Below are 12,704 nucleotides of genomic sequence, written 5' to 3'. Positions count from 1 at the left end.
TCCTGTAAGGAACACAGTATTCCAGTCGGTCTGACGATAGCTCCATTCGATTCTACCAAGGAACAGAAAGTCCTTGTTCTAATTCTTGACTAAAACTACACACGTTATAGTCAGTATTATGATTATAATAAGATCCATACATTCATACAGTAACAGAGTAGTATTCTGTTTAGTTATAATTCTAAGCTAAATGTATACATAATTTAGTCATTATTAATAAAAATCCCATAACAGTATGCCCAATGACTAGATATGACGTGTATAATGTGACACCATTCATTCCTATGTGAAGACTCAACAGTGCATTGAAATCAAATTAAGTCGGTTAAAGGTGCAACATGCTGAAATCATTGCCTAATTTCAGTTTGTGGCAAAAGTAGAAAATCATTGCATCTTCTAAATCGCTGTGCTATATCTTTTCAATAACCAAATATATTGTATTTTTAGCTGTTTGAAGCTAGTGTACAAAACCAAAAGTAAAAGACAAAAACATAAGCATGGGAAGCATAGAAATGGTGCACATAGATCTGTTCTATTGCTTATTAGACTTGCTTTCAATGCGAATGACAGGTGTATAATTCCCATTTCTATGTGAATTTGGTAAGGTCATCCTTAAAGTTACTTATTGCAGCTTTTAAGATGGCGTCTCATGGAGACATAACATGCTCAATTTGAGGTACTCCAGGTAGGGATGTTTCAGGCTAGCTTAGTGCTGCCCCCTTTTCATTGAATAACTCAAGTAGAAGGCCTACTGCAGGCTGTTATTATGTAGTAACTAAATGATCCTTATACAGTTGCAGCCAAATATATTGGCACCATTGCACTTTTGTTAAATAATTCCCCATTTGTTTCAAAATAAGTTGAAATAAAAATTACATGTTGATCCCCACATCTTGTTATTGGATTTTCTACATTTGCATGTCACGAAAATCAATTTTTCAACACATTGATTCAAGTCAGAGGGATATTTGTTTCGTTTTATTGTGATAACACACCCAGTGGTCAGACTTACCAAGAATAGTTTATCAAAATAAATATTGTTATTTCATGGATTTATTTACAAAAAACACTATTCACACGTATGACAGATGCACATTTTGCATAGATTTACAAATAAAATGTCACTTAACATCAAAATTACACAAGATCTAAAAGAAGTCCTAAGAACCAGTGTGTGGAATATTTTTTATTTAACCTATATTTAACCAGGAGGGGCTCATAGAGATTAAAATCTCTTTTTCAAGAGCGCCCTGGCCAAGATAGGCAGCACCAAGTCATTACAAAAAAAATACAGACAGACAACATGAAAAACTAAAAGTAATCTAGTAAAAACCATTGAATTCACAAGAGTATAAAACAGCAAATTAAAAACATTGACAGGTCAGGGAATCAGCCTCAAAATCCTTCATCAGTGATTTAAAAACACCAATCGGGACAAGTTCTTCCAGTTTTAAAGTATTTTGTAAGGTGTTCCAAAACGATGGCGCAGAGTAAATAAAAGCCCTTTTACCAAATTCAGTTCGGACATTTGGAACAGTTAGCAGGATAAAGACCAGCGAATGAAGAGAGTACCAACCACATTTCAATAAAAATGCACAAATAAAAAGGTAGTAAACCCAAAATGGCTTTGTAAATAAAAGTATACCAGTGACTGAGCCTACGAGTGACTAGAGAAGGCCAGCCAACCCTGGTATACAAAGTGCAGTGGTGCGTAAGGGTTTTGCAGTTTAAAATAAATCTCAAAGTGCCATGGTAAAGAGTGTCAATTGATCTCAAACACTGAGCAGAAGCATTCATATATAAAATATCCCCATAGTCTAGTAAAGGCATAAATGTAGCTGATACTAGCCTCCTTCTGGCTTCAAAAGAAAAACAGGCCTTATTCCTTAAATAAAATCTCAATTTCAGCTTCAATTTTTTTGTAAGTTGTTGATTACACAATTTAAAAGAGAGGCCGTCATCAATTAAAATTCCAAGATATTTATATGAGGTTACAACCTCAATCTCCTTGCCCTGACAGGTAGTAATAGGTGAAAGGTTCAGAGGTCTATTTCTTGCATTAGAAAATACCATTAGTTTAGTTTTGTCAGTATTGAGGATAAGCTTCAATTGACACAAGGTATGTTGAACAGTATAAAAAGCAGTTAGCATGTTCTGGAAATCTTTTGTAAGAGACGAGGCACAACAGTAAATAACAATATCATCAGCATAAAAATGAAGTTGTGCATTTTGGACATTTTTGTCTAAATCATTTTTATAAATAGTGAATAAGAGAGGACCAAGTACAGAGCCTTTGGGGCACCCTATTCAAGACAGACAATTTGACAGACATAAGCCCATCAAAATGAGTGCACTGAGATCTATCAGACAGATAGTTAGCAAACCATGCAACTGCATGCTCCGAAAGACCTACACTCGACAAACTCTGCCTTAGTATAGCATGATCAACTGTATCAAAAGCCTTAGAGAGATCAATAAAAAGTGAGACACAGTGCTGTTTTTTGTCAATGGCTTCAGTGATATCATTTAAAACCTTCATGGCTGCTGTAATTGTGCTCTGCTTCTTCCTGAAGCCTGATTGATACATTGATAAAAATAGATTTAGTAAATAAAAACTATTTTAGCTGTTCACTTACAAGTGTTTCAAGTATTTTCACCAGGGGTGACAGCTTTGAGATTGGCCTATAATTATTTAAAAGAGTCGGATCTCCCCCTTTTAAAATTTGTAGGACAAATGCTGATTTCCAGATCTTTGGAATTTCATTACATTCCAGGGTTAGATTGAACAGAGATGTAAGTGGTTCAGCTATGAAATCAGCTGCCAGATTTAAAAAGCAGGGATACAAAAGACCAGGACCTGCAGGTTTTCTCTGATCTAAGGATTTCAGGGCTTGATGTACCACCTGCACTGAGCATGGCAAAAAGCTAAAAGTTTGACCAGCTCTCACTGGTTCATCCACACAGGGTTGTACAGAGACAGAGGACACTGAATCAAACAGCCTACCGGATGATACAAAGTGCTGATTGAAACAATTCAGCATTTCAGTTTTGTCATATACAGCAACAGAGTCCTTCAAAACACATGACGGTAATTCATTAACATTACTGTTACCAGACATAGACTTAATAGCCTTCCAAAACATTCTAGGGTCATTCAGTTTATCAGTGGTAACAGACATAAAATATTCAGACTTGGCCTTCCTGAGAAGAAAAGAACACTTGTTTCGGAACTGCCTAAAAATAAGCCAATCAGCATCAGAACATGATTTCCTTGCTTTAGCCCAGGCTGGATTACGGTCGTGAATAATACAAGACTGCTCAGACGAAAACCATGGATTATCCCGCCCTTTAACCCTGAACCTGCTGAATGGGGCATGTTTGTTTACTATTTGGGAAAAACCATCATGAAAGAATTTCCAGGCAGTTTCCACATCAGGGATAAGCTCAATCTCGCTCCAGTCGAAATAAAACAAATCATGAAAGAAAGCCTGCTCATTAAAACACTTCATACTTCACTTCACTTCAAAACGTGGGTTTGTCTTTGGAACCTTAGTATTTCTAACAGCAACAACAGCACAATGGTCACTTAAATCATTACAAAAAACACCAACCGCAGAATATTTATGTGGAACATTTGTCAATATCAAATTGATCAGGGTAGATTTATCTGTGCATTTAAGATTTGGGCGAGTGGGTGAGTTAATCAACTGGGTAAGATTCATAGAATTACAAAACATTTTTAAATCATCAGACACCGGCTTTAACCAACACCAGTTGAGATCACCAATCAAGATCATTTCACTGTAAAGAAGGTTAGACATAAGGTGCGTCAAAGAAGAAAATGCATCACCGAGAGCATAGGGGGGTCTATAACAGCCAATCACAGTTATAGAGAGGCCCTCTGAAACCTCTATTCAAAGCAAGAAATTCCAACTGTTTCCAAATTGCCACAATTGCAGGGAATTTAGTATTTACATATATAGCCACACCCCCAGCTTTCTTAACCCGATCAGTGCTATAAACATTGTAACCACTTATACAAATATCCTTATCAAAAACAGACTTGCTGAGCCAGGTTTCAGAAAACACAATTACATCAGCATCAGGTGATTTAGCCCAAATCTTAACCCCATCAATTTTTGACAACAGGCTGCGTACATTTAAATGAAAAATACCAAAACCAGATCTTGATTTAAAATCAGAGGGGGTTTGGAGACATTGCATATCAGGGCCAGGGTTAGGTTGCACGTTACCTGATATCAACAAAAGAAGAATAACTAGGCACCTCTGTTTAATAACCTTGCACGGCTTCTCTTTTTTAAGAGACTCTCTGCAAGCTAATTCTACAAGTGAGTTTCCAGACAATACAAAACAGTCATTTAAAACCATTAGACTTTGGTAGAGACACATTCGTACTGTTTACATCATGCCACAAATACATCGGCACTTGGACGAGTGGACCGAGTGGAAAACGAGTGAGTTCCTGCAGACAAAATGTCCAATGGACGGGAGAGCACATTGTCAGCACATACTCACCCAGCGACAATGTTCATTTTCTCCAGAGTTCGGTAAAGTCAGTGCACAAAGCAATACCACGAAAACTGTCATTTTCTCTGACAAAAATAAATAAAAAATTAGAGGCCAACGAAGGTAAGGGGAGAGAGAGACAGCGTGTATATATGAGTCTGAATGTGAGTGTTTGCGCGTGTGAGTAGATTGGGTGTTGAGGTCGATAGAGAGAACGTTGAGATTGTTGAGCTGCCACTGACAGCCAGTCGAAGAGCAAAAAGGAGCAGCTTGGACAAGACACTCCGCGGACGAAGGAGGAACTCAGGCCAGCCAGAGATAGGGTTACTTTGGTAAACTTCAAGTAATGAAGTGCCGAGTTGAGGAGGACCCGTGATCTTTACACCAGCAAAAATAAAATAGTTTGCACGACACAACAACGAAGTTACGCAACCATAAATAAATAGGTTATTAGTAGGTTAAAATGTACTACTCACAGACAAAAGAGTTGGCATGCTGCCATCTTGGATTTGAAGTTGCTCCTAATGTAAATGTATCTCATTTGAAGGCTGAGAAAAAATGACTTAGGGCATGGTAAACTGGTCATTTTGAGAAAATGGCAGATAAAGATAGGTGAATGCAATTAACATGTCTTTTTCCTTAAATATGTCTAGTTTTGTAACATGAATTCATCTCTTATGTAATTTCTATATTGACAGTTAATACACTTTTTACAAATACACTAGCACATCTAATACACTAGTTAAAAGTAATAGAGAATATGTTTTTAAATACTGGTTTGTTTGGTAAATATGCATAGTGTTGGGCAAATGCGCATAGTACCTTGCTCCATTTGTTATTTAAAAGGCTGGTGAAATTTGCAGGTTCAATGATTAATCAGCTATGCCTGCCTCGTATGCAAGGCCCTCTTTAAGTTGTTGCGGGTGCCAGTTGACTTTTTTTGACTGCCTTAGGACCTGCGCTACGCTTGACACACTGTTGAATCAGTGTCAGCTCTCACAATACGCATCTCATCATCCTCCCCGATTGCATCCAGTGTCACCAAAGTGCTGTCAAGCCACAATCTGTCCATCACCTTTGATATAATAGTGGTACCCTTGTTGAATGTAGCTACTGCCATACTGGCTGCTGCATCTATGTGGCTTTTGCACACAAAAGGGCATCTCGACCATATTACGGAGTTTATGCATTCTGGATTCCTCCATGTTGCATTCTTTTGAGGAGGTTGTCATTTGACATCCTATGGTATACAGGCACCATTTTCCGTGCAACTTTCGATTAAAAAAATGTATGGCCTGGATGGTTTTTGTGACTGGGTGGGTTCTAACTATTTTCTAGGGCTCGCTGGTACCAGCACCAAGATGACGAGCATCTGCCATGATTAGTGGTTTCGTCTGTTGACATGTAATGGAGAAGACCAGCCCAGATGGCAGTCTCCATGCTCTCTACATCACCCTTGATGTCAAGAATTGCTCTCATGTAATAGTTTTGTAGACTCTTACATTTTAGTGAAGTAAGTTTTCCTACAACTCTGCCCCCAAGGCATATTTCTGCACTAAGTTTACATAGAGATGTTCCCATCCTCTTGTGGGCATAATGGATGCATTCCAGTTTCCATACAGTGGCTTGTGAAAGTATTCACCCCTTTGGCATTTTTCCTATTTTCTTGCCTTACAAACTGGAATTAAAATACATTTTGGGGGGGTTTGTATAATTTGATTTACACAACAAATATTTTTTATTGTGAAACAAACACGAAATGAGACAAAAAAAACTGAAAACTTGAGCATGCATAACTGTTCACCCCCCAAAGTCAATACTTTGTAGAGGCACCTTTTGCAGCAATTACAGCTACAAGTCTTTTTGGGTATGTCTCTATAAGCTTGGCACATCTAGCCACTGGGATTTTTTGCCCATTCTTCAAGGCAAAGCTGCTCCAGCTCCTTCAAGTTTGATGGGTTCCGCTGGTGTACAGCAATCTTTAAGTCATACCACAGATTCTCGATTGGATTGAGGTCTGGGCTTTGACTAGGCCATTCCAAAACATTTAAATGTTTCCCCTTAAACCACTCGAGTGTTGCTTTAGCAGTATTCGTAGGGTCATTGTCCTGCTGGAAGGTGAACCTTCGTCCCAGACTCAAATCTCCGGAAGACTGAAACCGATTTCCCTCAAGAATATCCCTGTATTTAGCACCATCCACCATCCCTTCAATTCTGACCAGTTTCCCAGTCCCTGCCGATGGGAAAACATCCCCACAGCATGATGCTGCCACCACCATGCTTCACTGTGGGGATGGTGTCCCCCGGGGTGATGGGAGGTGTTGGGTTTGTGCCAGACATAGCATTTTCCTTGATGGCCAAAAAGCTCAATTTTAGTCTCATTCGACCAGAGTACCTTCTTTCATATGGTTGGGTAGTCTCCCACATGCCTTTTGGCGAACACCACATGTGTTTGCTTATTTTAAGCAATGTCTTTTGTCTGGCCTCTCTTCCATAAAGCCCAGCTCCGTGGAGTGTACAGCTTAAAGTGGTCCTATGGACAGATACTCCAAACTCTGCTGTGGACAACTCCTTCAGGGTTATCTTTGGTCTCTTTGTTGCCTCTCTGATTAATGCCCTCCGTGCCTGGTCCGTGAGTTTTGGTAGGTTTGTTGTGTTGCCATATTCTTTCATTTTTTAAATAATTGATTTAATGGTGCTCCGTGGGATGTTCAAAGATTCAGATATTTTTTTATAACCCTACCGTGATCTGTACTTCTCCACAACTTTGTCCCAGACCTGTTTGGAGAGCTCCTTGGTCTTCATGGTGCCGCTTGCTTGGTGGTGTCCCTTGCTTAGTGGTGTTGCAGACTCTGGGGCCATTCAGAACAGGTGTATATATACTGAGATCATGTGACAGATCGTGTGACACTTAGATTACATACAGGTGGACTTTATTTAACTAATTATGTGACTTCTGAAGGTAGGGGTTTCATAGCAAAGGGGGCGAATACAAATGCCCTCACAACTTTTCCGTTTTTATTTCAAACATTTATTTTTTAAACAAGTACATTTTTTAAATTTCACTTCACCAATTTGAACTATTTTGTGTATGTCCATTACTTGAAATCCAAATAAAAATACATTTAAATTACAGGTTGTAATGCAACAAAATAGGAAAAACAACAAGGGGGATGAATACTTTTGCATGGTCACTGTATCTCAATTCCTGGGTAGGGATCTAATGTGACAAACTTATGAAGTACTGTCACCATCTGAGAGCATTTCTGTGTAACAAATGCGATGGCGACTGACTGGTCTGGCCCACGTGCGTTTTGCTGCCTCCTGCTCTATTACTTTTCTAGACCCTGCGAAGTTTTGGGCACAGTCATCTGCATGTGACTACTTCCATTCCCTGAACAACTCCTCAGTAAACCCTATTCCTTTTCATCACACATGCATGGCAGTATGAAGACAACACTTCATAGTCTTATCACTGGACCTGTTGCAGTGTCTATGCACACACATATTCCCGTAGTTGGATGTGAATCCTCTCTTGTGCCAAGTGCCATCAAACAATAGACATTCATCTATGACAGCATCGTCATCCTCCCTCAGCAACTCTGCTACGTCTGGATCTACAGCATATCTGTGTATGCTCTACTAATCTGGTTTGCGGTACTCTCCAAAGATTGCGTCCCTCGAATCTCTCTAAAGTGGAAAAAAAATGTATTTCTGTAGGTAAATGTAATATCTCAGTAATCATACAGTAGTCTACTCTGTGTGTATGTGACAATCTCATTGTTTAACCTAGTTATATACTGCTGCTGGCAGTGATAGAGTAGCCACTATGACATGATGTTTGCAGCCCAATATTAATATTGATAATTCAGCAATGCAAGGCCACCCTTACGTTTGAGTCTCTGTAAAAAGGTATTGCGTAATAGAGCGGTTCTTCTATTACAATATGATTCATCCTTAAGAGTCGATTGACACTCACATGCCTCAATCAAGTTAACATAATACAAAAATCCCCATCAAAATCTGTCTGTTTAAACTAGAGAATTTTTTAATTTGTATATATAAATGGGCTGTGTCTCAATCCACCTCATCCGCCTATGTCGGCCTTCCACATGTGGTGGAAAGTGGCAGAGCTACAGCGTCGTTTGTCAGACCAGGAGACATCCTGAAAACGTCTGAATGGGTTGGCCTCCAAAATATGAGCACAAACTAATATACAAACTGAAATGAAAGATCGAGTCTCACAAACACGATGGTGTTCTCCGTTTTGTCCTACGACCCCGATCAGTGTAACGGGACTCGTCTGAGGGTACCTTTTTTTGTTTTCATGTATGGAATTAGTTTTGTGCCAACAAAAAAAGGGGTTAAATGTGTCTAAAAATATATAGATATGTTCCTGAGCTTTCTTATATTGCCTAGATATAGGAGAGACACTTCAAAACCTTATTCCTTATTATTTAATGTGTTATTCAATGCGTTTCTATGGGCTATAGTAGTGATGGCCAAATTCAATATTTTATTTAGAAAAATATGACCATCTTTAACAAACACCATATGCTATCTTAGTAGACCATTTTGAGCATCTAATCCTGATTTTACAGTTTGGTCCGAAGTCAACATTGGCAGATCTTGAAAAAAATTCAGTTTCAGAACCATTCCCACTGGATTCAGATTGGTAAAAAGTAAAAATTCTTAAATGCATTGTTAATCTCTGTATGATCACTCTATATACCATCAGATTGCGTGCGGATTTGTGAAATTAATCGAGATACAGTAGTTTGACACAGTTGACAGGCTTAAAGTTTGTTCGCTTGTAAACCAAATGACAGATCTTCAGAAGCATAATCTCGAACTGATTTGTTGATAAGAGATCAAGTGCATTTTTTAAATTTAAGCTTCTTGGTCTGTCAGAAAGGTCTCCCTTTTGATATCCATTTTGAAGTCCTTGGATCGCTTTTTATTACTGTTGGCTACATAAATGATTGCCCTCTAATATACACTTTCAATGTTTCCCATAAATGGCTGGGTGAAGTGTCTTCTGATATTTTTTTTACTTCTAAGAAAAGCTGTACCTGCTCTGAGACAATGTTAATGAAATTCTGCTCAGAGAGCAGCACAGAACACCATGTTTTATGAGGCTTATTTTTCATGGTAGTACTAGGGGGGCGTGATCGGATATGACTAGATGCAGTTTTATCATCAACAACGAAGTAGTCAATATGTGAAAAATATAGGTGGACTGGAGAAAAAAAATGGTATTGTTTTTCTGTGGGATTTAACTGTTGCCACAAATCAAAAACATCCTGAGTTCTGTGGGATTATGGCATATTCTTATTTGTTAAACGGTGGAGTACCGGATTCAAAAAAACAATTAAAGTCCCCACACAGAATCACATAACGGGAGTTCAAATCTGGTAATAAGGAAAATAATGATTTGATGAAGTTGCTGCCATCCTTATTCATAGCATACACATTCGCCAGCACTACAGGCCTATTATTAAGTTATCCCGTAACAATAACACGCCTGCCATCTGGATCGGAAATAACACGAGGAGACATTACTCTTCATCAAAATTGCTGTCCCACGAGCCCTACTTTGGTAACCTGGGCAGAAACCCTGCCCTTTCCATGAACTGTTTAAACGGGTGTAGCCTGATGGTCAGAGATGAATCTCTTGAAGGAATGCTATCTTTGCTTACAAGTTATTCCCATGAGTTAATACCTTGTAATGCTTCAATAAGTTAACTGTTCCCTTCACATTCCATGACACACATCATTTCTCATTCTTTGTTACCCATGTTACCCATACTGTTTGTGGTCGCCTTGTGGTACATGGCCCTATGCTGGTTCAGCGTAGGTATAAAGCAGAAATATATCAAAGTAGAAAAAAGGCAGTACACATTAGTCTTGCATCGGTTCTGATACTCACGTTTCCTTGAGGTTGACCCGCAAACAGATCAGCTGGCAGGTGGAATAAAAAATCATTTCAACCAGCGTGTCGGCTTGCAATGTAATTTTCAAAAAAATTATATTGCCATTTGGAAACATTTTAAATCGAAATATTGTACTTATACCCAGGAGCTTGTTGGGTTGAATAGTGTTGCGCATTCTATTATGTGAAGAGTGAGGCAGACGAATGACGTCATCGGTGTGCATCATGTGATTTTAACCAATTATGAATAGGCATGGCCTACAAATTGTCTACTAATTGGTTAATAATGCCATTGGAAACACTTATCTTTTTTACTACAAAACATAGAAACGCGCCATTTTCACATACGGTATGTTGGTGCTGGAGATGATGAATATGAAGTTGAAAAAAGGTGAAATTTCCCTTTAAATTAAAATAAAATATTTTTTACAAACCCAGGAGCTTGTTGTGTTGAAAAGTGTTGCGGATTCTATTATGTGAGCGATAATGCAGAAATAGCCGAGACGACCAGCCACCTAGCTCATGTGAAAATAGCCAACATAACAAGAGAAATAAAAAGAAAGGTTATGATGGTGGATTACACCAGATAATGCGCAAGTGAAATCCCCAATTTGGAAGAATTCATTGGATTCATTCATTCCTTTTGTTGTCATTGTGGACAAGGAAGACAACATCCTGGTAGTTGGACAGCCTGCAAAAGTGCAAGCAGGTATTTGTTTACAATAATTCAGTTAATTATTACATGAATTCAGGCTTTTGTCTATTTAGACCATATGCAGGCCGTATAAAGTTTAAACCTGTGTGGCTGGTTAAAGGTTGAGTAGTGTTAGGTTCTAATTATCAGTGTAAGAACTAGACTGGCACTATGAAAGCTTAAACCAAGTGTATTCTTCCCAAAGGATCGAACAGCTGAACAGACAAAAACATGTTTCCATTAGTGGTGGTATTTGTACCCCACTTTGGGTGGAGTCGTCTCCTCGCTAAACATTGTATCTTCATTGCTAGGCAGGAAAATAAGTGATACGGGAAATAAACGGTTATTTTTCCCTTAACGTGACCTGACCTGACCTCAACCCCCTTCATCACTAATCCATGACTCTCTCCCCTGCCATGTGATCGCTTTCCCTACACTCAGTACATTCCAAGCTTAATTGCACACACTATATACCTTCCTCCTACAGATAACCATTAACTTCTGGTGTAGACCCTCTAAACCTAAGCACCCAATATTTCAATAGATACCTGATAATTAACCCTATCCCGAGTTTAGGAGTTAGAACCCAGAATCCATCAGTAGCCAATAGCCAACTAAATATACAGTGCATTCGGAAAGCATTCAGACCTCTTCACTTTTTCCACATTTTGTTATGTTACAGCCTTATTTGAAATGTCTTATTCACATGTTTTCATTCCTCAGCCTTATTTGAAATGCCTTATTCAAATGTTTTCATTCCTCATCAATCTACACACAATACCCCATAATATGCCATAACTGAAATATCACGTTTACATAAGTATTCAGACCCTTTACTCAGAACTTTGTTGATGCACCTTTGGCAGTGATTACAGCCTTGAGTCTTCTTGGGTATGATGCTTCAAGCTTGGCACACCTGTATTTGGGGAGTTTCTCCCATTCTTCTCTGCAGATCCTCTCAAGCTCTGTCAGGTTGGATGGGGAGCGACGCTGCACAGCTATTTTCAGGTCTTTCCAGAGATGTTCGATCCGGTTCAGGTCCGGGCTCTGGCTGGGCCACTCAATGACATTCAGAGACTTGTCCCGAAGCCACTCCTGCGCTGTTTTGAGTGTGTGCTTAGGGTCGTTGCCCTGTTGGAAGGTGAACCTTCTCCCCAGTCTGAGGTCCTGGAGCAGGTTTTCAGACTGCGGAAAAGGAACATTTTTAGTGGTCATGGGTCACTTTTAGAAAAGCATTTCATACAATTCTACATAATTTTAGATGACTAGAGACTTTAGAACAAAGGAACAAAATGACCGGTTATACTTTGACACGGAGAGTCAAAGTATTGAGAATCTGAGATCAATGAAAACAACCTTGTCTTAAATCCGTCAATAGCCTATGGAGACACACATATTGTACAATATGAGGAGGATTTTATAGTCCTAAAAAAGCTATCCAGTTTCACTGACTCACCCAATGTTGCGCAGCTCACTCACCGGCGATTATTTATTTATTTATTTACCTTTATTTAACTAGGCAAGTCAGTTAAGAACAAATTCTTATTTTCA

General features: G+C 38.9%; 1 protein-coding gene across 5 annotated transcripts in view; it reads left to right on the top strand.

Moving 5' to 3' along the window:
• The window catches only part of spg11 (SPG11 vesicle trafficking associated, spatacsin), an 84,769-nt gene that overhangs the window by 36,090 nt on the left and 35,975 nt on the right, over positions 1–12,704 (top strand). The gene's annotated exons all lie outside the window — the stretch shown is intronic.

Source organism: Oncorhynchus tshawytscha, linkage group LG19 (assembly GCF_018296145.1).
Source record: "Oncorhynchus tshawytscha isolate Ot180627B linkage group LG19, Otsh_v2.0, whole genome shotgun sequence".
In the NCBI taxonomy this organism is placed as follows: Eukaryota; Metazoa; Chordata; class Actinopteri; order Salmoniformes; family Salmonidae; genus Oncorhynchus; species Oncorhynchus tshawytscha.
This window is presented reverse-complemented; position numbering and strand designations above follow the sequence as displayed.